The 22,265-nt window shown below is 41.3% G+C and overlaps 1 protein-coding gene across 1 annotated transcript in view; it reads left to right on the top strand.

Moving 5' to 3' along the window:
- Positions 1-22,265, top strand: part of LOC109033497 (glucose dehydrogenase [FAD, quinone]) — an 85,431-nt gene that overhangs the window by 17,098 nt on the left and 46,068 nt on the right. The gene's annotated exons all lie outside the window — the stretch shown is intronic.

Below are 22,265 nucleotides of genomic sequence, written 5' to 3'. Positions count from 1 at the left end.
TACGTTCGCAAAGTAGCCGAAAATAGGAGAGATGTAATCGGGCCTTGTTTTTTACCTTCTCTCCCGAATGTAAGCGACGTACATCACTGACATCATAGAGCGGAGCATTGCGAGTTTACGCACCGCGCCTTCAATTTTGCAGATACAACACGGACATCCGTCCAGCACGAATAGTTGTATCTCTGCGCCGTCATCAAAGCGACCCCTTTCTTTTCTCTATTTCCATGTTGTGTTGGCTTCGTTTGTCTTATTTGTAGCGGTGCTTTGAGGGCTACGTGAGCAACACACCCAATGTTTAACTTGGATTTTGTTTGCCAAACTAGGTATCGTGTGGAAAAAAATTGGATAAAGTGTCTAGCTACCAAATTAATCAAAGTGAAAATAGCTATGTGCATAAGACGTGCATGTAAAGTGGTTCCTTTTTCCAGAAGTGACTATGCTCGTATGCATAGGGTTTGCGTGCTACATGGACTGCCTTTTACAATTAGGAACTACAATTTCTGGCTCACTTTAGACATAGCATGAGTCATAGGTTTCTTCATGCGGGTGCATGTTTTTATGGATGTGCCTGAAATTGCAGTTCCTAATAAATTGCAAAATGTGGTCTACACATATGTATCATGACGATACTCAAGTTACTTTATTCCACTGATACCCTATCAGTGGTGGCAAAGTTTACTTTTTGAAGTTCAACATTTCCTTAACGACGGCAAAAGTCTAACTTTCTACACAGTACTGCCGTGCTACGGAAAAATGCCGTATGAACATTCGAGAGTTGCCAGATTTCCCTCGATGAAACATGTATTTTTGATCACATTCATGCATATTTTTCCTTATAATTTCTAGATATTTTTGATAAAATTGCGTACAAAATTGTCTGAAAATTTTGGAAATAATATTCGCATAATTTTCCCAGTAAATTCGGTTTTTATCGGAGGAAACTAGGCAACGTCCAGAGGCTCATACGGCGTTCTTCCTAAGAATGGCAGAGTAACAGAGAGTAACGGACATTTTGTGTTCATACGAGATGTGGAGCATCTTCTGATTTAATGGAGATGTTGCATGTGTGAGGAATTTGCGATTTGACTACATGATTCTTACGTAAAAGTTCGCAGAGAAACACGATGGTGCCACTGGTTTTCTCTGAATTCAACTCCCAAGCTCAGAAAAAGCTCTTAAGTTGAGGCCAAAATGGAGGGGATATCCCACGCTATCCTGAGAGTCCACCTCTACAGCAAGACAAACTCTCCATGCAAAGATAGGGAGCAAATACATTGACAGGGTTGCCACTTTATTTGGGGACTCCAAAACTGAAAACACGCCAACCCTGCTAATGTATTTGTTCCCTACCTTTGCATGGAGAGTTCGTCTTGTTGTAGAGGTGGACTCTCAGGATAGCGTGGGATATCCCCTCCATTTTGGTCTCAACTTAAGAGCTTTTTCTGAGCTTGGGAGACGATTTCAGAGAAAACCAGTGGCACCATCGTGTTTCTCGCAAACTTTTACATAAGAATCAACAGTCAAATCGCAAATTCCTCACACATGCAACATCTCCATTGCAGCTTCAGAAGAAAACTGCGCGACTCAGTACGGGCGAGACGCGCGCCTTCATTTCCATGCGACACCTCTCGCATTGCCGCGAAGTTAATATAGTTGCGTGACCCAATCTAACCCAACTTGAGTCTTCCGAGGCAGTTCCACAGTTCCACATCATTGCGACTGATGTGAATCGGATCGAAATCATTAAGTAAAGTGAATCAATGAATCTCGGCAGTAAACAAATATCTAGATATCAAACATATTCTGTTGCATTGTTGATTTCTTTTTTTATTTTGAATTGAATCGGGACGTGCGAGTTGGTTTTGATGTGGAGGTGGACTCTCAGGGTAGGGTGGGATATCCCCTCCATTTTGGCCTCAACTTGAGAGCTTTTTTTGAGCTTGGGAGTTGATTTCAGAGAAAACCAGGGGCGCCATCTTGTTTCTCGCGAACTTTTACATGAGAATCAATAGTCAAATCGCAAATTCCTCACACATGCAACATCTCCATTGTCAATTAGGTGGTATTGTTCCTTAGCCCTCCTCGATATAGTAGATTTGATCGTAACAACCAGAGGCAAGAGACCCTCCATTAGTATCTTGGCCATTGGGGAAGCTTTTACTGTCGGGACTTCAGCATTCTACTGTTGACTTACCTATGGTTGATGTTCATCAACGTGTTGGCAGTTTCGTTTTGCAAACAAGCCGAAAATGGCCGACGTTTCGGAAACTTGTTTGGCTCATGACGTCATCCGAAGCTCATCATCGACCATGTAGGTAAGTCAACAGCCGAAACTAGGGTGATGACTGTTGCTCCCTAGTAATTGTCCGTAAGTAATTGTTGAAACCCCGAAAGAAAAAGCTTCCACCTGTCGCTAGAAGGCCAGTGGAGGGTCTCTTGTCTCTAGTAACAACGTCCAAATATTCGACGACCTTGGAAGGCCTCCCCTTTCCCGTCCGACGGTGACGGCGGTTACGTCGTCGTGACGTCCGATTTACCGACGTCGACGTCGCGTGCGCGGCGGAGCAGAGAAACCGACGGAAGTCGAACCGGTCATTATTCGGTTCGCTCGGTTCGCCGCGCCGAGTTGGCGGTTCCTTCCTCCCGGCTGCGGAGATGAGCCTCGATTCGGCGCGGATTCGCCGTTCGCCATCCGCGGAGGCTCCGAGTTATTCGCGAACGCGTTATTTGTTCCGCCTCGCCGATGCACCTGTGATAAACGACCGAGGAACTTCCACTCCAAGTCGGCCAAGTCGGATCTGAATATGAGGATGAGAATATCTCGGAGACTCAGCACTAGAGCCATGACCAGAGACAATATATTTTAGAATCTCCGCACTAACAATGAGCCGGTTGCAAACTTTTGCTCGAGCAAAAACAAGAGTTGATCCTTATAAATGGACGTATTTCTGTCAAACAGACCTAGCGCCGTAGGAGGAGGAAGTAGAAGGGCTTGGATTGGCGGCGGAATCGGCGTCGAGCTCATTCCGTCCTATACTCTCAATGCTTTTCTATGGCGCTTGGTTCCATTTGATAGAAATACGTACAAATAATATCTCAAAAATCACGATGAGCGCATCGGCAAACTCTGAAATGAGCCTGTAAATCTGTAACCATCACTGGAAAAAAAAACACATTGGATCTAAGGCCCAGACTCTTAAAAACATCGACATGAAAAAATACTCTTGATTCAATCAGATTTAAGCTTAAATTAAGAACCAAGCCTCTTAATTTGAGTGGATTTCCTTTTGACTTAATCTGATTAATTAGAGTCCTTTTTCTTGTCAATGTTTTCAAGAGTCTGGCTTGGATCCAATGTGTTTTTTCTTCAGTACTGTTGCAACGTTTGCTGAGCAAAAACAAGGTTGATCCTTATAAATAATATCTAAAAATCACGATGAGCGCATCGGCAAACTTGAAATGCGCCTGTAAACTGAACCATGCTCAGTGCTGCGTCTCTAATACTTGGCCGTTCTAAGGTTGAACGCCGTATGAACGATTTCGAGAGTTTTGGCCAAATTTCCTTGTAAACGAGTATTTTTGATGCATTTAAGCATATATTCCCTTGAAATGTTCAGGTATTCTAAATAAATGCCTGCAAATAGTCTGTAAAATATTGGGGAAACTACACAATTTTCCAGGAATGTCGGTAATATCGAGGAAATTCGCACGTCGAGGCTCACACGGCGTCTCCTTGCACGCAAATATTTGTCATCTCTGTTTGCCGGCATTCTTTTTTTCTGGAGTCCTATTTCTCGTCAAGAAGACAAAAAAGCCATTGATCTTGAAGTTTGATCAGGGGCTGAAAGAAAAGCCAAGAGCCTGACTTGTTGTCTACTGAGGATAACACTTTTCTCGATTGATCTACTCGTGCATAAAAATCTACGACAAAATCTAAGATGCGCTCGGTCCACTCTCAGCTTGATAATTAGCAGTAAAACGCGGATAGCGGTTAGACTCGTAAAGTGCATTCAACGGACCTAATGACACGTTCGGATCGGCTGCTGACTTGTAATCTACAGCACCATCTTGTTCTAATAACTTGATTTTCCTTTCAAACGACTGCATACAGAGATTATATTATTTATTGTGTCTACTTGGGCATGACCGCAAACTTACGATAGGTCAGCTGTGCGTAACATATAATCAGTTGTGCTTTGACTACGGTTAGATACAGATTTAAAGATTTAAAATGAGTAAAAATGACAAAGATCTGACCGTATGCCAATGTGAAAGACGTCCTTCGATAAAAGAGCAGTTTGGAGTCATCCACCAATGTAGAGAATCTTTTGGTTTCTCCCTCTTCAGTTTTGTCAGTGCTGTACATGCAGTACCCAATGCAAGTAGGTAGAAAACTAATTGATAAGTGCTAGTGCATGGTGACAAATACATCATGGGATGCACTACCACTGTGGATGATATGCGTCAATTTTGGCTCGGTAGACTTGATGGCAGAGTTGAAGAACTCCTGCGGAATGACCAAACTTCCTTACCTGTAACAAAAATGACACAGAAACTGAAAAAAATTGTTTTAACATTATTGCCAGTACATAGTTGAAGACATAATTAAAAGAAGAGAGAGATAGGTTATATATTTTTTCAAACACGTTTGCTTGCCTTTCAAGGACAGTTTAAACTTTTGGCCCTTCAAGTGTTCTTTTTAATAATGAATAAATGACTAAAGGCAAAAAATGCTTATAACCATTTACGACGCGACGTTCCAAATTTCTGCCGGTCTTTTTCTCGTAAAAAAGAAAGCTGACCAAGAATTTGTCTTTAAATGCTCCGCTGCTTGACATTGGCTCTTACGGAAGTCCAGGGTCCCATAGAACTCGTCCCTGGTTGGGATCGTATTCGTTCTAAAAAGATCCTCAGACTGGGGAGTGAGACCCTGTGTGATTCAAATTATTTTTACGGAAGGTCTAGGGAGGGCATCAACATAGCATGCCTTACAGAATCGTTGATACTTGTTTTTTATTTTTTTACTTTTTTTACGAGAATTTGGTCCTAATTGAAGTATTCCTGCAAATTTCAAATTGTGTAAGCTGATAGGGAACCCTGAAATTTTGTGGTACATCAAATCTTTCGGGAGTCATGGGCCATAACTCATAGTTTAGTGGGTACGCTGAAAGATTACGTATGGGTATTTTTTCGATCATTTTATTAAAAAATTTCACAGCCTTACGCACGTAAGGACACAATCGTTACGACATGATTTTTCTCGCCTCCAGAACTATTCTCTTCTCCCAGCGTCACATAAAAACATAGTGAAAACGTTCTCTCAAACGGAAATCTTCATCGAGTCTCCAAGTGGACGGTAATAAAATGTCAAATGACACCTTTATCCTGGCCTCTAAGCGTGAATAGGTGTGAAGACTGCATACCTGCATTGCTCAACAATTAAAAGTTTTAATCGAAGCTGACGCACAATGGACGTGCGGTTTACCCGCTGGGCGGGCTCTTTTTTGTTCCTGTTCACCTAATCGCTTACCATCGTTGCAAAGTTTGATCGATAGGATGGCTCCATTTTGCCATGCATTCTTTGTCCATTGCCTTGTCTATAGATCTCAATAATAAGCCCACAGCACGGCCGATATGAAACATCGTACTTACAATTTATAGGACCGCATTTTTTTTCTCAAGTCGGAAATCGCCGATTAAAACTTCATTAAACTTTAATGTTCTTCACGACTCTTTTTAAGAATAAATTTTTCCCGTCAAATCTCCATATCTCCCACATGAGCTCCTTAAATTGGTCCATCGATGGGCCCTATCGTCGGCATTCGGCAACGTTATCACGATTTCTTTCCTCCTTGCTCGCCCTTTGACGGACGGTTCGACGTGTTCGATTGCCCCAACGACCTATTAAAATCCGTCCGGCGAATGACATCTCGCAACGCACGCCCACAGCGGAGCGCATGAAAAGAGGGGCCCGATAATTAAAAAGACCGCTCATTAATTTCTCCTACGCGTGTGGGTCCCCTTGAGAGCATTCGAACTTTGGGCCCTCGGAGCTTTTAGTTGTCGCAATGACACTTTTCGTCGCTCTTTTAAAGTAAGGGCATACATCGATTTCCCGTGAGCCCTGTTCTCTGTATAACTCTAGGCTTTTCAGGGCTCATGTTGCAATAGAGATACTTCCTTACGTCAGAGGAGTAACGTTTTGTTCTGCCCGATTGGATTTTCCGTTTCTTTCCACGCGGGAAGAAAGTTCGCGATGAAAGCCAAGCTCCGGGGTTCTTTTTAATGGTGTGCTCAGCGAAAGGCAGACAGCTTTCTAGGAAGAAAAGGGGCCCCTTTGTTACGAATGCTTAGTGCAGGTTCACATTTGTACGGCTGAAATTAAAAATTGCGTGTCCTAATCAAAACGTTGAAACATTTCAATTGTGTTTTAGCCCCTTGAAAGAAAACCATCTGAGTTCCTTGCAATCTTTTGTGAACATTTATAATTGAGTGGAAGCAGACTTGTCCTCGAATTTTTAAGAAATTTAGTTCTCAATTTCACCTCCAATACCTGAAAAACTCGAGGAAAAATATGAACAACACTGTCTTCAAATATGTATGTTTTAACCGGGGAAATTTGGCGATTCTCTGATGTTCATACGGCATAACACCTTTTTTGACACCGGCATGTTTTTCTTTAGCATGACAGTGTCTAGAACCCGTCTCTGTCCACACTCTTGAACTGCACATTGGGGAAAAAAAACGCATTGGATCTAGAGTCCGGACTCTTTTGAAAACATTGACAAGAAAAAGGACTCTTGATTCAATCAGATTTTAGCTTAAATCAAAAGGAAATCCGCTCAAATTAAGGGGCTTGGTTCTTGATTTAAGCAAAATTCCGATTGAATCAAGAGTATTTTTTCTTATCGATGTTTATAAGAGTCTGGACTCTAAATCCAATGGGTTTTTTTTTTTTTTTTTTTTTTTTTCCAGTGCAACGATTGCACAGCTGCAGCCTGCAACAAGTGGACAAGACAGTGGCGCCTCAATCGGCAACAATCGACAACAATCGAGCGGTCGGTTCACTTTTTCCTCGGACCAAGAAACGCGATACGTGATCATCAATCCGGCGGTTCAACAATCAACAGTCCTGGACAAGGTTGCAGTTGGAAAAGTGCTTTCTCTGCTCGTTCGCTGCTCTTTTCCTAGTTGCACCCGCCCCCTCCCTCTCCCTCCGAGCACCCCCTCCCCCGATGGCACTTTTCGTCACGTTTGTGGAGTGTCGAGTTTTCATTGACACTTGAAGGCTAATTACGTCCAGTTTCTTGTTCGGAAGCCCTTTTCCCGTACCGATGACGCTGCGGCGGTCTTCGGCAGGGATGCCAGATTGTAGAGCGAAAATACCCAACGTGGAGTAGGGACTGCCGTGCTAAGGAAAAACGCCGTATGAGCCTTCAGACGTTGGCAAGTTTCCTTATATGAAGTACGAAATTCCTGGAAAACTTGTGGATATTTTTCTCTTAATTTTTGACAGGATTTCATTCACAGTTTAATCTATAGTATCTGAAAATCAAGGAAAAATATGTATAACTTTTCTCAAAAATTAACATTTCACGGGAGGAAATTTGGCAACTCAAACAAAATTGTCAGAAAAATTAGACCAAAAAGAAGAACAAACTAACCCAGTAAATGGAGATGTTGCATGTGTGAGGAATTTGCGATTTGACTGTTGATTCTTATGTAAAAGTTCGCGAGAAACACGATGGTGCCACTGGTTTTCTCTGAAGTCAACTCTTAAGCTCAAAAAAAGCTCTGAAGTTGAGGCCAAAATGGAGGGGATATCCCACGCTATCCTGTGAGTCCACCTCTACATCAAGACAATCTCTCCATGCAAAGATAGGGAGCAAATACATTGACACGGCTGCCACTTTATTTGGGGACTCCAAAACTGAAAACACGGCAACCCTGCTAATGTATTTGCTCCCTATCTTTGCATGAAGAGTTTGTCTTGATGTAGACGTGGACTCACAGGATAGCGTGGGATATCCCCTCCATTTTGGCCTCAACTTGAGAGCTTTTTTTGAGCTTTGATTTCAGAGAAAACTAGTGGCACCATCGTGTTTCTCGCAAACTTTTACACAAGAATCAATAGTCAAATTGCAAATTCCTCACACATGCAACATCTCCATTCGTATTTTATCGAAGGAAATTTGGCGACTCCTGAATGGTCGTACGGCGTTCTTCCTTAGCACGGCAGCATTGCTTACAATCAAATTGATGCGTTTCCTCGGTGCCAAATTCTTTTTCAGTCTTCCATCCTCATCCTTAATATTCCTCGCGGTTTTTACATTTTTGGAAGGAGGAAACGAATCATCGTTTATTTTCGGGCGTTCATTAACCTCGTTTTGCTTGAGCATGGAGGTTGTAAGCCTGGACCAATTAATCAGTACCGAAAGCTCCCGGGTGTGAGGATAACGTCATGTTAACACATTACGCAGCGAAAGAACTGAAAGTGGTGAGCTAGTGTATTCTGCAGATGCCTGTTGGTAAAATGAAGCTTTCTCATGAACATGGACTGTCAAACGATTTCAGCCTCGATGGGTCGCTGAACCTTGTGTTTTTTATTTAATATTCTGAAAGTATCGAGTGCGTGGATTACAGGGTGATTTATTGCGTAGCTGAAAATCATCCGCGTTGCTGAATCATTACAATGAGGATCAGTGGCGTGGCGTGAATTGCGATGTATCGATTGTTCTGCCATTTCAACCTACGGTAAAGAATCGATTATTAAGGTGTTCGCTGCGAACACCCTGTCTATCGATCCTTTTCCATAAGTTTAAATGCCATAACAATCGATACATCGCAATTCACGCCACGCCACTGATGAGGATACATATTTTCCCTTTAATTATGGTAGAAACTAAACCAGGAAGTCAAAAATGATGACATGCAGTCCTACAGCATTCCTACAGTCTTGTAGGTAGGCGCTAATATGCGTTCCACGCCAACTAATCGACTGCAGTGTGTTCGGCGCAATGCGAGAAGTATTCCTAGAGTCTTGCAGGCGCTAATGTACGTTTAACGCCTGCCCCACTGTGTTGGTGATATTTTTCTGGAGCTGAAAACCCGGAAAAGCCCACTTTTAAAAAGTCCAGAGACTAGAAGGAATTTCAGACGCGGCGGAATGGCGGAAAAATGATGGAAGGGATGTACTACGGCAGTGAAATCGTTATATCCTCTCAATTCTACTGATGTTTGTTAAAATCAAACTTATTTCAATGTGGAATTATTTACTACAGATAACATGAATGAGACTCGATTCTTTGATTCTCAAAATATAGTTTTAACTTTCCTATTGTTGACTTACCTGCATGGTTTGTGTTCAACAACGTGTTGGCAGTTTCGCTTTTGCAAACAAGCCGGAAATGGCCGAAGTTTGGGAAACTTGTTTGGCTCATGACGTCACCCGAAGCTCATCATCCACCATGTAGGTAGGTCAACAGCCGAAATTAGGGTGATGGCTGTTGTTCCCTTATATAATCGTCCATAAGGAATTCTTGAATCCCCGAAAGTAAAAGCTTTCACCTGTCGCCAAGAGGCCAGTGGAGGACCTATCAGGCGACTTTTCGCGATCGAATGTAATTCACCGTTGAATGATATTCGACAATTATGTGCATTTTTTTTTAAATGACATTCGACTTCCTCGTTGGTCTCACCGGAGACCGTTGAAATCCATCAATTTGAAATTTCGAATTCACCTCAGGACTCGAATTCGATTTTTGAATTTATGCAATCGATGCCAGAAACTTCATCCTTCACCGGAATTTCCGTTTCGTCATTTCTTTCTGTTTTTGTGTTCGGTCAATTCGAGTCTGGTGTTTTTGCAATTTGCTGCGTTTTAGTGTTCCGTGTTTTCTTATTTTCTTCTTAATTTCACTTAAAAAATCTGAACTCTGATTGGCTCCTGCTATCACCGATCACCGGCATCACTCGGCACTGATCAATTCGTTTGATGAATGATACTCCATCACAAAAATTCGCTTCTTGTCTCTGTTTGGGACTCATTCCTCCATTCGACTTTTACACGGGGAACTGGCGACTGCGCGGTGGAAGTGCACTCTAGACTTGCACTAGGAGGCTTTGTATCGGACATTGCTCTAAATAGCAGGCGCTAGCTCTGCGAGTGAGCCAGAAGTGTTTCAATGTGTAGCGATTAGCCCGGAATCCGGGAATCTCGGAGAGAGAAACGAGCATCCTTGATCTTCAGCCCGGTGTCGGTCGTTGCTCGATGCCGCGATAAATAAACTAGTCTTGCACCCAACCGACTGCACTGGCGGGTCGGTGCAGGTGAATGTTGCTCATGGGTTGCGAATAATTAGGAACGCACGGTGGTCATTAGAACGGAGAGAAAAAGGATAGCTACGCACACCGAACACATCAGATATGTGCATGCTGAAAATCAAAAGACGAAAATTACCATGCAGACTACGTTTTGCAATATAAAGAAACTAGCATTGCCTTACTGCACGGAGAAAAAAACTTCGTGCGTGGGGCCCGAAGTTTAGGTCATATGGATCTCTGAAGTTTTCGGATTGAGAATCTGAACACTTTAGGTCCAGCTGCTGAGGTTTGGATCACACATCTGAAACTTCAGTTCTTACATCTAAAGTACTTCAGATGTGAGAACCGGAGTTTTTCGGATGTGAGAACCGCAGTACTTCAGATGTGAGAACTGAAGTTTCAGATGTGTGATCCAAACCTCAGCAGCTGGACCTAAAGTGTTCAGATGCTCAATCCGAAAACTTCAGAGATCCATAAGACCTAAACTTCGGTTCCCACGCACGAGGTTTTTTTTCTCCGTGTGCCAGGATTGTATATACTACTTTTTTACCTCTCAAGAAATACCTAAAACTTGAATAAATTGGAAAAAAGAAACCATATTTTCTCATACATATTTTATTCGCATGGATCTACATCCCGTTAATTTTTACAAACGTAGGGTTTGAAGAATGGAGAATTTGCTCGCAAATTGTTAAATTGTTTATCCCTCCATCTGACAGTGCCTGAGAGCTAATTTCGTAGTATTTGTTGAGCATTGTTTTCTGATACGGGGAGTAGTATTAAAATACTTTCAAAAGTGAGAAAATGCATGACTTATCCCCCAAAATCAGCGTTTCTTTAAAACTGATTGTTAACTTAAGTATTTTTAACCTGGAAAGGCAATATTTTCAAACGCAACTCGAAAACTTTCCAAACGAATCGACGAATAATCGTGTTTACTTTCACTGTAATTTTACAGTGGGAGTATTCAAAGAGCAATTATCAACCGAAACGTTCACCTGCATTACAATTAAAGCTTATCGAAGCAAAGCATGTTATTTTGTGCACGCAATCGATTGATTCTCCCCATGCTGCCTAAGTGCCTAAGCTTACAGTATTACAACAGTGGCGTGGCGTGCTTTGTAATAGATCAATTGATAAGCCATTTAAACCCATGGAAAATGATTGAAACACATGAATGTTCGCACCGAACACCTTAATAATAGATCTTTTACCATAGTTTCAAACGCGGAGATTTCGATAGTCGATCATTCATTCTCGCCTTACCTCTGTAATACAGCTTACATCACCACTTTTAACCAATGCAAAACAATAGTAGGTTCGAATGCTCAGAAAGGTTACGGTCCGTAACAGTCAACATACTAACGAAGCGAAATGGTAAAATCAGACATTCTGTAAAATATCTGGACAAATGAAACTAAATTTTCCAAGTTCTGGAAATATTTCTACCGAGGCATATCCAAAAGCTTAGCCGGATAGAAGTACGGCATATTATAAGAGAATTGTATAAAAAATAAGTAAACTGATGGGGCATGAAGCAAGAAAACATGAAACTCAAGCTGAAAAATTCGATAATAAGAATTATTCCTATGTCGAAGATGTCTTTTTAACGCAGAGCTTCAAAATGCAAAATGCACATTTTTTGAGTACTTAAATGATGCCTTGGCTAATATACTTTCAATTCCAAAAACGCGTATTAAAAAGCAACATTAAGTATTAGGCGATGTTAAAGATTTCTTTTTTACCCCTGAAAACTTGCGCATTTTTCTACCGCCTGAGCTATTTGGAAAGTTCTTCAGCATCGTGTGAAAGCAAATGTAATTTTACAAAATGACTAGCGTACTGGTAAAAATCAACTGATTGATTGAAGTTTTAAACATTTGCATGAGCAATTCACATTATTTCTACTCGCATGCAACATATCGAACCATTGTTTTTAAAATTCTTCTGAGGTGTACAAAATAATTGCTTGCAGCCGTGCCGAAGCGTGCTTTGCGATATATGGATTGATCTGCCGTTTAAATCTATGAAACAGGATCGATAAACGGGTGTTCGCAAGGGAAACCTTAATAATCGATTCTTTACCGGAGATTCAAATCGAGGAAATATCCATTGTCAATCATTCACACCTCGCTACTGGCTTGCACTGATTACGCAAGCTTATTAACGAGACAAAAAAAGCAAGCTCTCTGATGCTACCGATGCATCATCAATCATCTCCAGCGCGTCGAGCTCGAAGAATTTTACAAAAAAAAAAAAGATGACTGGTACAAGTGTTCCATAATAAATTCCTGGGAACGGCACCTGGTAGATACATTTCATTAGTTACATTTAGCATCTTAAGTACCGCGTTTAATGCCATTACGCTTCCGGATCGACGCTCCTTCCGAATTACTTAGAAAGAGATGAATGTTTTATTTTGATGTGTAAAAAAATTCACGCATGCAGCTTGAGCTTCCGATAATGGTTGGCTGTTCGATGAGTATTATATGGACGTATTTCTGCCAAACGGGACAATGTGCATTAAGACATGAGCCTTAAGAACCATGAGAATATAGGCATAACAGGGTTCACGTCATAATCCACATAGTTCACTGGGGAAAAAAAACACATTGGATCTAGAGTCCAGACTCTTGAAAACATTGACAAGAATAAGGACTATTGATTTAATCAGATTTAAGCTTAAATCAAAAGGAAATCCGCTCGAATTAAGAGGCAGGGTTCTTGATTTAAGCTTAGATCTGATCGAATCAAGAGAATTTTTTCAGGTCGATGTTTTTAAGAGTCTGGACTCTAGATCCAATGTGTTTTTTTTCCAGTGTTCCATTTGGCAGAAATACTTTCACATGAAACTCACTTATGGACTGATTTAGTGACTACGTCATTATTTTGAAGATGAGTAATTTTTATTCGTAGATCCACCCCCCCCCCCCCCACATAAACACAATTTCTGGCAACGCTGCTGATCGTCCATATAAAACAAATTGTATGAATTGTTTTATATTTTGTTGTCACAATTTGTATAATTGTGTGTGCCATCAAAATTGTACAAAAAACACCGGAGACTAACGAAAGGGTAGGAAGGCAGTAGTGCAGCCCATGGAAATGTTTTGGCTACGCCAATGGTCGTCCACATGATACTATTGTTGTATATTTTGCTGTCACAATTTTTGTAAAATTGTGTGTGCCATGAAAATTGAGCAAAAACCGCTGGAGACTTTAACGAAAGAGTAGGAAGACAGTCGTTCACCCCATGACAAATTTTTGGCTACGCCAATGGTCATCCAGATGTTACTATTGTTGAATATTCTGTTTTCGGTTGTTACAATTTGCAAAATTGTGGGTGCCATCACAATTTTACAAAACACACCAGAGACTTTAACGAAAGGGTAAGAAGACAGTCGTGCGCCCCAGGAAACATTTCTGGCTATGCCAATGGTCATCCAGATGTAACTATTGTTACATATTCTGTTTTCTGTCAAAATTTGTAAAATCGTATGTATCATCAAAATTTTACAAGAGAACCGGAGATTTTAACGAAATGGTAGGGAGACAGTCATGCACCCCATGAAAAATTTCTGCCTATGCCAATGGTCGTCCAGATGTTACACATTGTATACTCTTTATTGTCAAAACTCGTAAAATTATGTGTGCCATCGACATTGTACACAAAACGCCGGTGACTTTAACGAAAGGTTAGGAAGTCAGTCGTGACGCCTCGTCGAGACAATAAAAATGACAAACTGGGGCCGCACGCTCCTCGAAGTGGCGAGCCGGGGAGGCATTCTTCCGGTCGGTTGCGCAATGGCTGGCATACAGGTGATCCACGGGCCCACGAGGTGGCCATTAACCGTTTAAGAAAATTAAAGAGCCGAGAAGACGAAAAGTGCACGACGGTGCGGTGGCTGGCCCGGGCCTCCGTTTTTAGGACCACTCCAGTTTGTTTGGTTCCATCGCGTGAACCGTGACGACAAGTACTAAGCACAGCCCCCCCCCCCCCCCCCCCCCCTGGTCGACGTCGTTGACTAGAGTGGGTACCGGTACCTACTAAAATGAAGAGAGAATGGGGCACTGAACTAAGTACGAACTGAGACACTCCTCCGTTACATGATTCCTCTTCAAAATTGTGCACTGAAAAAAAAAAGCTCCGGCCGTGGAAGCCGTACTTACGGGCTAAATAGACATACCGTCCGCGTTCCGGGCTCAGAGCCAAAAAGTTCCGGGCCTAGCACCCGGAGCAATCGAAGCTACGGCTCCAGCACCCGGAACTTATGGTCTCTGAGTCCGGAACGGCCGGTATGTCTATAGCCCGCGACGTTTTTTTCAATTTACTTAAAAAAACACTGGTCGATGATTTTTTTCTTTTTATATTTGCCTGCAATGTTTCAATTGATTCCTAGTTTAGATATAGCATTTATTCCGAAAATGACCTCCGTTTCTCTGAGTCGACTCGATTTTCCCCAGAAAAATCGGAAATTTCCCTTAAAATCGAGTTTTCCAAAGAAGGGTCAATGGAGAATTTGTAGGTGTAATTATTTATAAATTATTTTTGTACGGCCCTGGACCCATCCTCTCCCATCTCATACCCAAAATATAGTTGTTTTCCGGACAAAGGAACCTAACTTAATGCCAAGGTTGCAAAATTGACTTAAACAATTCAATTTTTTACGAAGCTGTATTTGTGAAAGTTTCATCCTGAATTTTGTCTAATTTTTTAGAGAGATCAAGAGAAAAATCAGGGAAATTTTTAGTTAGAAATGCCCCAGATTCTCATAATAAAAATGCAATTTGCGAGGAGAAATTTGGCAACATTGAATTGCAGTTACGTTCTTTCGTAAGGCGAACGTCGATATGTTGGATTCAATTTTGAGTCTTCCTGACAGCAGCTCAAATATCGCGACGTTCGAAGCCCATACGTCAAACACACGCTGCTGAAAGCAACATACGACGGAACTCCTAGAATCTTCCTCTAAAATTAAAAGCTCAAACTCAAGTGTCAATAATAGAGCAACAAGTTCTCTCGGACCAATGAGCGCTGTCTATTTCCGCTTAGCTCCAAAAAACAGACGGACAAACTGTAATTACAACTTCGTCCGGTAATCAATTTGAAATGAATTATAATTGATGGTTTGTGAGTGCGAGCAGCTCGGGAGATTTGGACGTATTTATGCTAAAAAGAACTATGTTACATGCAAACCCTATGCACATAGTTCCTTTCAGCATGAATACTTTCATTCGAGAAACTAAATCGACGACAGGAGCGAGTTAACACTTTCTGTTGCCTTGAAGCGAGGTGTTTTAATTCTCACTAAATACAAAAACTAACAAGGTGAGGCCAATTTCTCGAGGTGTTCGAGAGGCAGGTTTCTAAAACGCAAGTTCTTAATGCGGAACTTGTAAAAGTATTCGTCGAGTCTTCGCGCGTAAAATTTTCCACTCACGGCAGAATCCATGGCGCATTCTTCACATCACACTCACAAAATATCATTCAGGTGAGTTTTGGAAGCTGAAAATGACAGGGATCTTCCCAGAAAGGTTTTAAAAATCAAGCCCATCAATCTTGTGCACATGGTTCTGACTGATTTAAATTATTTTTACATTTTAAATTTTCGCATTTCGCATTCGCGTACTAAAGAAGAACGCCGTATGAAAATTCGACAGTTGCCAAATCTCTTTCGATAAAATGTTCATTTTTGAGGGACGTTGTGAACATCTTCCCTTGAAATTTTCAGGTCTTTGCGGTGGAATTGCGGGCAAAATTATTTGAAAAATTTGAGGAAAATTTGGCAACGCCTGGAGGCTCATACGGCATTCTTCCTTAGCACGGCAGAATGGGTCATCTATAGATTTGTGTACACCGCGGGCGGCAGGTCTGACACCGAGAAATTACGAACATTGAAGCATTGAAGCGTGCACCGTGGCGTACGCGCAATGCGTGAAGTATTCATGCCGTCTTGTAGGCGCTGATATGAGAGTCATGTCGACCGCACCGTTTGGCGCAAGAGCGCAACGCGTCAATTGAGTTACATCGATCGGTTCACTCATTTATTTTTCGATAGATTCATGTCGATCGAATCGACACCAGTTTTCAATCATTTGTCGATCGAATCGACACCGGTTGGTGGGTGTCGATTGATTCATATCGATCGAATCGACACCAGTTTTCTATAATTTGTCGATCGAATCGACACCGCTCGGTTTTCGTCGGTCGATTCATGCCGACCGCACTATTTGGCGCAATGCGTGAAGTATTCCTGGAGTCTTGTAGGCGCTACTGATTTCTCAATGACTGAATCGTAATGAATTTACATAATTGACTTGAATATAATTTCAACATGAGGTTATGTTTGTTTCTTTTGGTTTGAACACCGCAAATTAATTATGCAATTTATCGCAATTATCGCGATTCCGTAGGTCGAATGACACAGCCACTAAACGAGTCTATTTCTTGTATTTTCCGAAAGGAGGGGTATTGACAAAGACCGTTATTGAGCCCATCCTAGTGAAATTTCCTCGACTCTGCGGTTTTTGGCTCATCAAGGGTCAATATTTTACGAAATGCATCGTGGTTTGATAATTTTTGGTCTCATAAGGGGGTCTAATACTCTATTATATACGTATCTGAAGGCCGATTTTGGCGAAAAATGCCGATTATACGGCATTCGATCGCATACCCGCTAAACTCCCATTTTCCTCCAAGATCGGCCTTCAAACACATCATTAAACCAAGTACCAGACCCAAAATGAAACAAAAAGCATGATGAATGATCCGTAAAATATAGATCTTCAATGAGCAAAAAATCATTGAATCGAGGAAATTCAGCTATAGTTGGCCCTAACTAACCCTGCCGCGCTGACGAAAAACGCTGGATAAGCACTCGAACGTTGTCCCTAAAATTTTTAGCTATTTTATATCAAATTACGATTCAAATTCCCTAAACATTTTGAAGAAATAGATCTCCAAGTTTTGCCAAATATTCCTGATTTGTCGAAGGAAGTCTGACCAACATGTGGAGGCTCATACGGCAATTTCCCTTGGCATGGCAGGATACACCTCCTTTTTCTGTTTTACCTGTTGCCAATATACGTAGAAACATTCAAAAATATGAATATTTTGAAAACATTTTTAAATATTCTGAAAACATTTTTAAACATTTTGAAAACATTTTTGGTTCGATTGGGTTTGGTTTCGGCCGTACGTTCAGTCGATCAAATCTCACTGCAGTGGGCCACGACACCGCCTCCGATTTCATAACGCAAGTCGGCGCGGCGTCCGGAAGAGAGTAATTAGACTATTTTCATGTGTTGTGTTGCCCCCTCCCTCCAGAGCCCCCAGGGGGACACACTTCAATCCGTTCGGCGGGTGCCCCGTTGGATCAGACCCAGGACCCCGCGGCGGGCGCTTTTGTTTATAAACTGCCAGCGCAGGGTAATTGGGTTACCGTACCGACGGAACTGGTTTGCGTGCCACTCAGCACGGTGGACCGAGTCAAATGGAGAGGTTGGACAAAATTCGGAAACTTTAAAAGCTTAAAACTCCGTTATTACAGTGGAAAAACAAGGGAGGGAAATGGGAAACAAGGCTAGAATACTTAATTAATAAAAACCGAGATGTTTTGACTCAAAACTGAGTCATTTTCAGTCGGAAATGCGATAAAAATGTAAAAAAAAAAAACGATTGAAACGATGCGATGAAAACCTGAGCCCTACATGGTGGTGGCTGGGATCTGAGAAAAAGAGAAAAATGATCCCCCCGATCATTTTTCTCATCATCATAATTTTTTCATTATTCATTGATAATTTTTTTTTCTTTTCGATCATTTTTCTCTTTTTCTCAGATCCCGGCCACCACCATATAGGGCTCAGATTTTCACCGTTTTTTTAAAAATTGTTATTGTATTTCCGACTGAAAATGACTCAGTTTTGAATCAAAACGTCTCGTTTTTTATTAATTGTGTTTTTGAGCCTTGTTCCCCGTTCTCCCCCTTGTTTTTCCACTGTTATTATTGTCTCTGGCTGCTCTTAAAAATTTGTACCTCCGTCATTACAAGATGTTGAGGCCTAAAAAGTTTTTCCAATGGTTTTCTCGTAAAATGTGTTCGAGAAAGCCCGCCTCAAAATTTGAAATTTGACGGATTAAACATCTAAATTTCCTGTCTCAGTAAAAAAAAAACTCATGTCCTTTGGCTGATTTCCACTGTGCGCCGGGCCGGCGAGGAAGTCTCGGGTTGAGCGGAATCACTCGCGGGCACCGGCGTCAACGCTGCCATGCTAAGGAAAAACGCCGTATGAGGCTTCAGGCGTTGCCAAAATTCCTTCAATAAAAAACGAATTTCCTGATATGAACTTATAAATATTTCCCTTCCAATTTTTCGAATAATCCGACCGGGATTTCTCCTGTAGTTCCTTTAAATATCAAGTAGAAATAATCATATTTCCCGTCAACAAATATACATTTTACTAAGCGAAATTTGGCAACTCTGGAATATTCATACGGCGTTTTGCCTTAGCACGGCAGAACGCCGGGTGGATCTTGCCAATTGCGACGATCGACGCGTTATGCGTTACCGTAAATATCAGCTGATCGCCCCGCGCCGGTATCAGTGGGTCAGCGGTGAGGTCGTCGATGAGTTGAAGAACGACTGACGTAACAGCTCCGTCGCCGGGTAAATGTTAGTGTGTCACGCGGGTGAGTCTTCTTCAAAAGAGGTATGGCGTGCTTTGCGATATATCTGTCGCAGGCAAATAGTAAAATCAGGCATTTTGTCAAATGCCTAGGCAAATAGTCAAATATTCTAACTTAGATTGAAATTCTGTATCTTTTTCCTAATTTTATCACGGAAAAAAAAATTGCTGATTCACAATCCAATTGCTAAAAACAGTGAGTGCAATGTTTCAATGTAGAATTTACAACAAAAAAATGCTACTTTAACCACCCCGTGGTTAAATTAGTTTACAATGTGGTTAAAGTAGCATTTTTTTGTTGTAAAATCTGCGTTGAAACATTGCACTTACTGTTTTTAGCAATTGAATTGTTGAATCAGCAATTTTTTTTTCCATGGCAGACAAAATAATTCATTGCTCCAGCAAAAAAAAAATTCTTGGTAAAAATTTGCACACACAATAGTATTTTAAACAACTTTTAGCTCCTGAAGAGACACTGATCTTGAAATTTTCAGCATGTCGTAAAATACAGAATTTTTGGAATTTCAACATTTAAAAATACGAGAGGCAATTGAAGAGGAAAAGACAAACAGAGTTCGTGGGATTGATGAGACATTTTTCCAAAAATATTAAAAAATCGTGAGCTTTTCGCCATAAATTCACAAAATTTTGTAGACCGTCAAAATTTGACTATCTGCCCTGGCATTTGACAAAATGCCTGATTTCACTATTTGCCTGCGACATATCGATTGATCTGTCATTTCAACCTATGGAGAAGAATCTATGAACAGGGTGTTTGCATCGAATACCTTAATTATCAATTCTTTACTGCGGATTCAAATGGAGAAATATCGATAATCGATCGTTCACGCCTCGCAAATGGTATACTCTCTTACACCGGAGTTGACGAAATTAGGAAACCCAACTTGACCTTGTCGCTAAACTGAAAATCCTGCGGGATGATTATTGGAATAGGTTACTAGACCCTTGTGTTTTTTATTAATATCTGAAAGTACCAGGTGAGTAGTTGACATGGTGAATTATTGCCTATTTTTGAAGCCAAAATCCTGCGCGTGCTCGCTTTAAAAAGTCAAAAGGCTCAACGGAATTTCGAATACGTCGGAGTGGCGGTAAAATGATGGATGGGATGTAATACGGCAGTCAAATCGTTAAATCCCCTCATTTTCCACTCATGTTTGTTAGAATAAGATGTGGAATTTATAATGTTGCATTGTTGCTTGTAAAGACTGGAATGACTGGACATGAATGAGATTCCATTATTTAATTCTGAAGATGTACTTCCGACTTTCCTATTCCTTCCATTTAAAATAAGTAAAAGGAAATTTGACGAAGTCTTAGAAACCCATGCTCGCTTCTGATGGGTGCCGAATGACATCATTCGGTTTGGCGCGTAAACGAAGTGTTTTATTGCAGGAAACGTGCCCTTTTGAACTGCGTATTTCTCGGTTTCTGGGTTAATTTTTTTTTTGTTTTCAATCTGCGAGTTGTTTTCTACGCGTCATTTACTCTCAGAAAATGTACTTCCAAGTCAAACCCGGGTAAAAATTGGCGATAAGAGCTGCGTTTCAAAATACCATAGGAATTCTTATATCCGGCTAAAGAAGGCTACAGAAAATCATATAGCTGGCTGTAGAATGCGGAGAAAATCATACGGCCGGGCTATACGAAGCGATAAAAAATTATGCAGCCGGGCTATAGTTCCTATCGCTGGGCTTTACACTTTATCGCCTGGCTGTTGCTCTTTCGCCATCGATTATAAAAGGCTATAAGAAATTGTGTAGAAATTCGTGTGCTTTGGAAATCATTAAGTTTGATACGGAACCACCTTAATATTTACAAAACACACATTATATTTTCCTTTAATACATATTTTTTTTCATCAATTAAAATAAGAATAATCCATACAGGATGTGCAAACATTTCAAAATCATGAGTTGAATAACGCTGACTCCGCCAGATTAAATATTAGAGCCTAACACAAAGCGGAGCGGCGACGCACTGGCGCCTACAAACCTAACAGGGATACTTCACGCATTGCGCAACGCGTGAAGTATCCCTGTTAGGTTTGTAGGCGCCAATGCGTGTTTCGCGCTGGCTGCCCGCCTGCCACGGCGCTTGAAGCAACTATTTCACACCAGAGGTATTGCACAGTATCATACGAAACTGAAGGCGCTCTAATATATTAGTAATGACAGGCATCCATCAAAAGTACGGAGCTTTCCTCGCAAAATAAATCAAGATACTACGGCCCAAAAAGAGAGCAGTATTCCAAAAACTCACTAAGTCCTAGCATCCGTAATTAGTAACGTTTAGCATACACTTCATCGCCTGGCTGTTGCTTAATCGCCATCGGCTATAAAAGGCTATAAGAAATTGTGTAGCCGGCTATAGAAGCTATTGGAAATCTTACAGCCGGCTGTAGGTCTATGGTATTTTGGAACACAGATTCTACTGCCAATTTTTACCAGGGAAATTATCTCTTGGTTTTAGAGACTCATTGAGAATCCAGTGCGCTGATTATTAAAAAGACGAAAGTATAGAAAAAGGGGCAAGGAAGACAAAGGGTAAATGTAGCAATCAAATTGGTGGTAGCGAGTGGTTGTACTGGCCTGTGTTGTAAATGACCTGTTCTCGAAGGAGCCAGGTGCTCTCAACATAGGTGTAAATGGAAAGGTGTAAAAGTCACCAACTTTTTAAACCCACCACTAGCGTGACTACTAACCCCAGTTGTGTCATACGTAATACGCAATCCTGGATTAGGATCTCTTTACAAGCAAATGGACGTATTTCTGCCAAACGGAACTACGTGCATTCAGACATGAGCCCTGAGACTCATAAGAGTATATGCATAATAGGGCTCATGTCATAATGCACATAGTTCTATTTGATAGAAATGCGTTCAAATGACACTTTAAAAACTTCCCATTCCGAGCTTTGGCTTTTCAAGCCGAGGAGAATAAAATAGACCACACGAGCGGTCGTTCACGAACTCAAAGCTGGTGCCATGGATTAAGAAACAGTATAAGAACTAGGATTACACACTCCGCCGATGAACTTATCATGGAAACAATGGAGCTTGAACACCGAGCATTATGACCTGGTTACGAAACTGCGGTTGAATTTGATAGCCGAGACTCCTCTCATTGTTGAATGTTCATACTGTTTTGCTAAGGAAAAACGCCGTATGAGCCTTCAGGCGTTGCCAAATTTCATTAGATTAAATACGAATTTTCAGGAAAACTCCTGAATATTTTCCG

This window comes from Bemisia tabaci, chromosome 8 (assembly GCF_918797505.1).
Source record: "Bemisia tabaci chromosome 8, PGI_BMITA_v3".
Lineage (NCBI taxonomy): Eukaryota > Metazoa > Arthropoda > Insecta > Hemiptera > Aleyrodidae > Bemisia > Bemisia tabaci.
The sequence above is the reverse complement of the archived record's forward strand: the minus strand, read 5'-3'. Positions and strand labels throughout refer to the sequence as shown.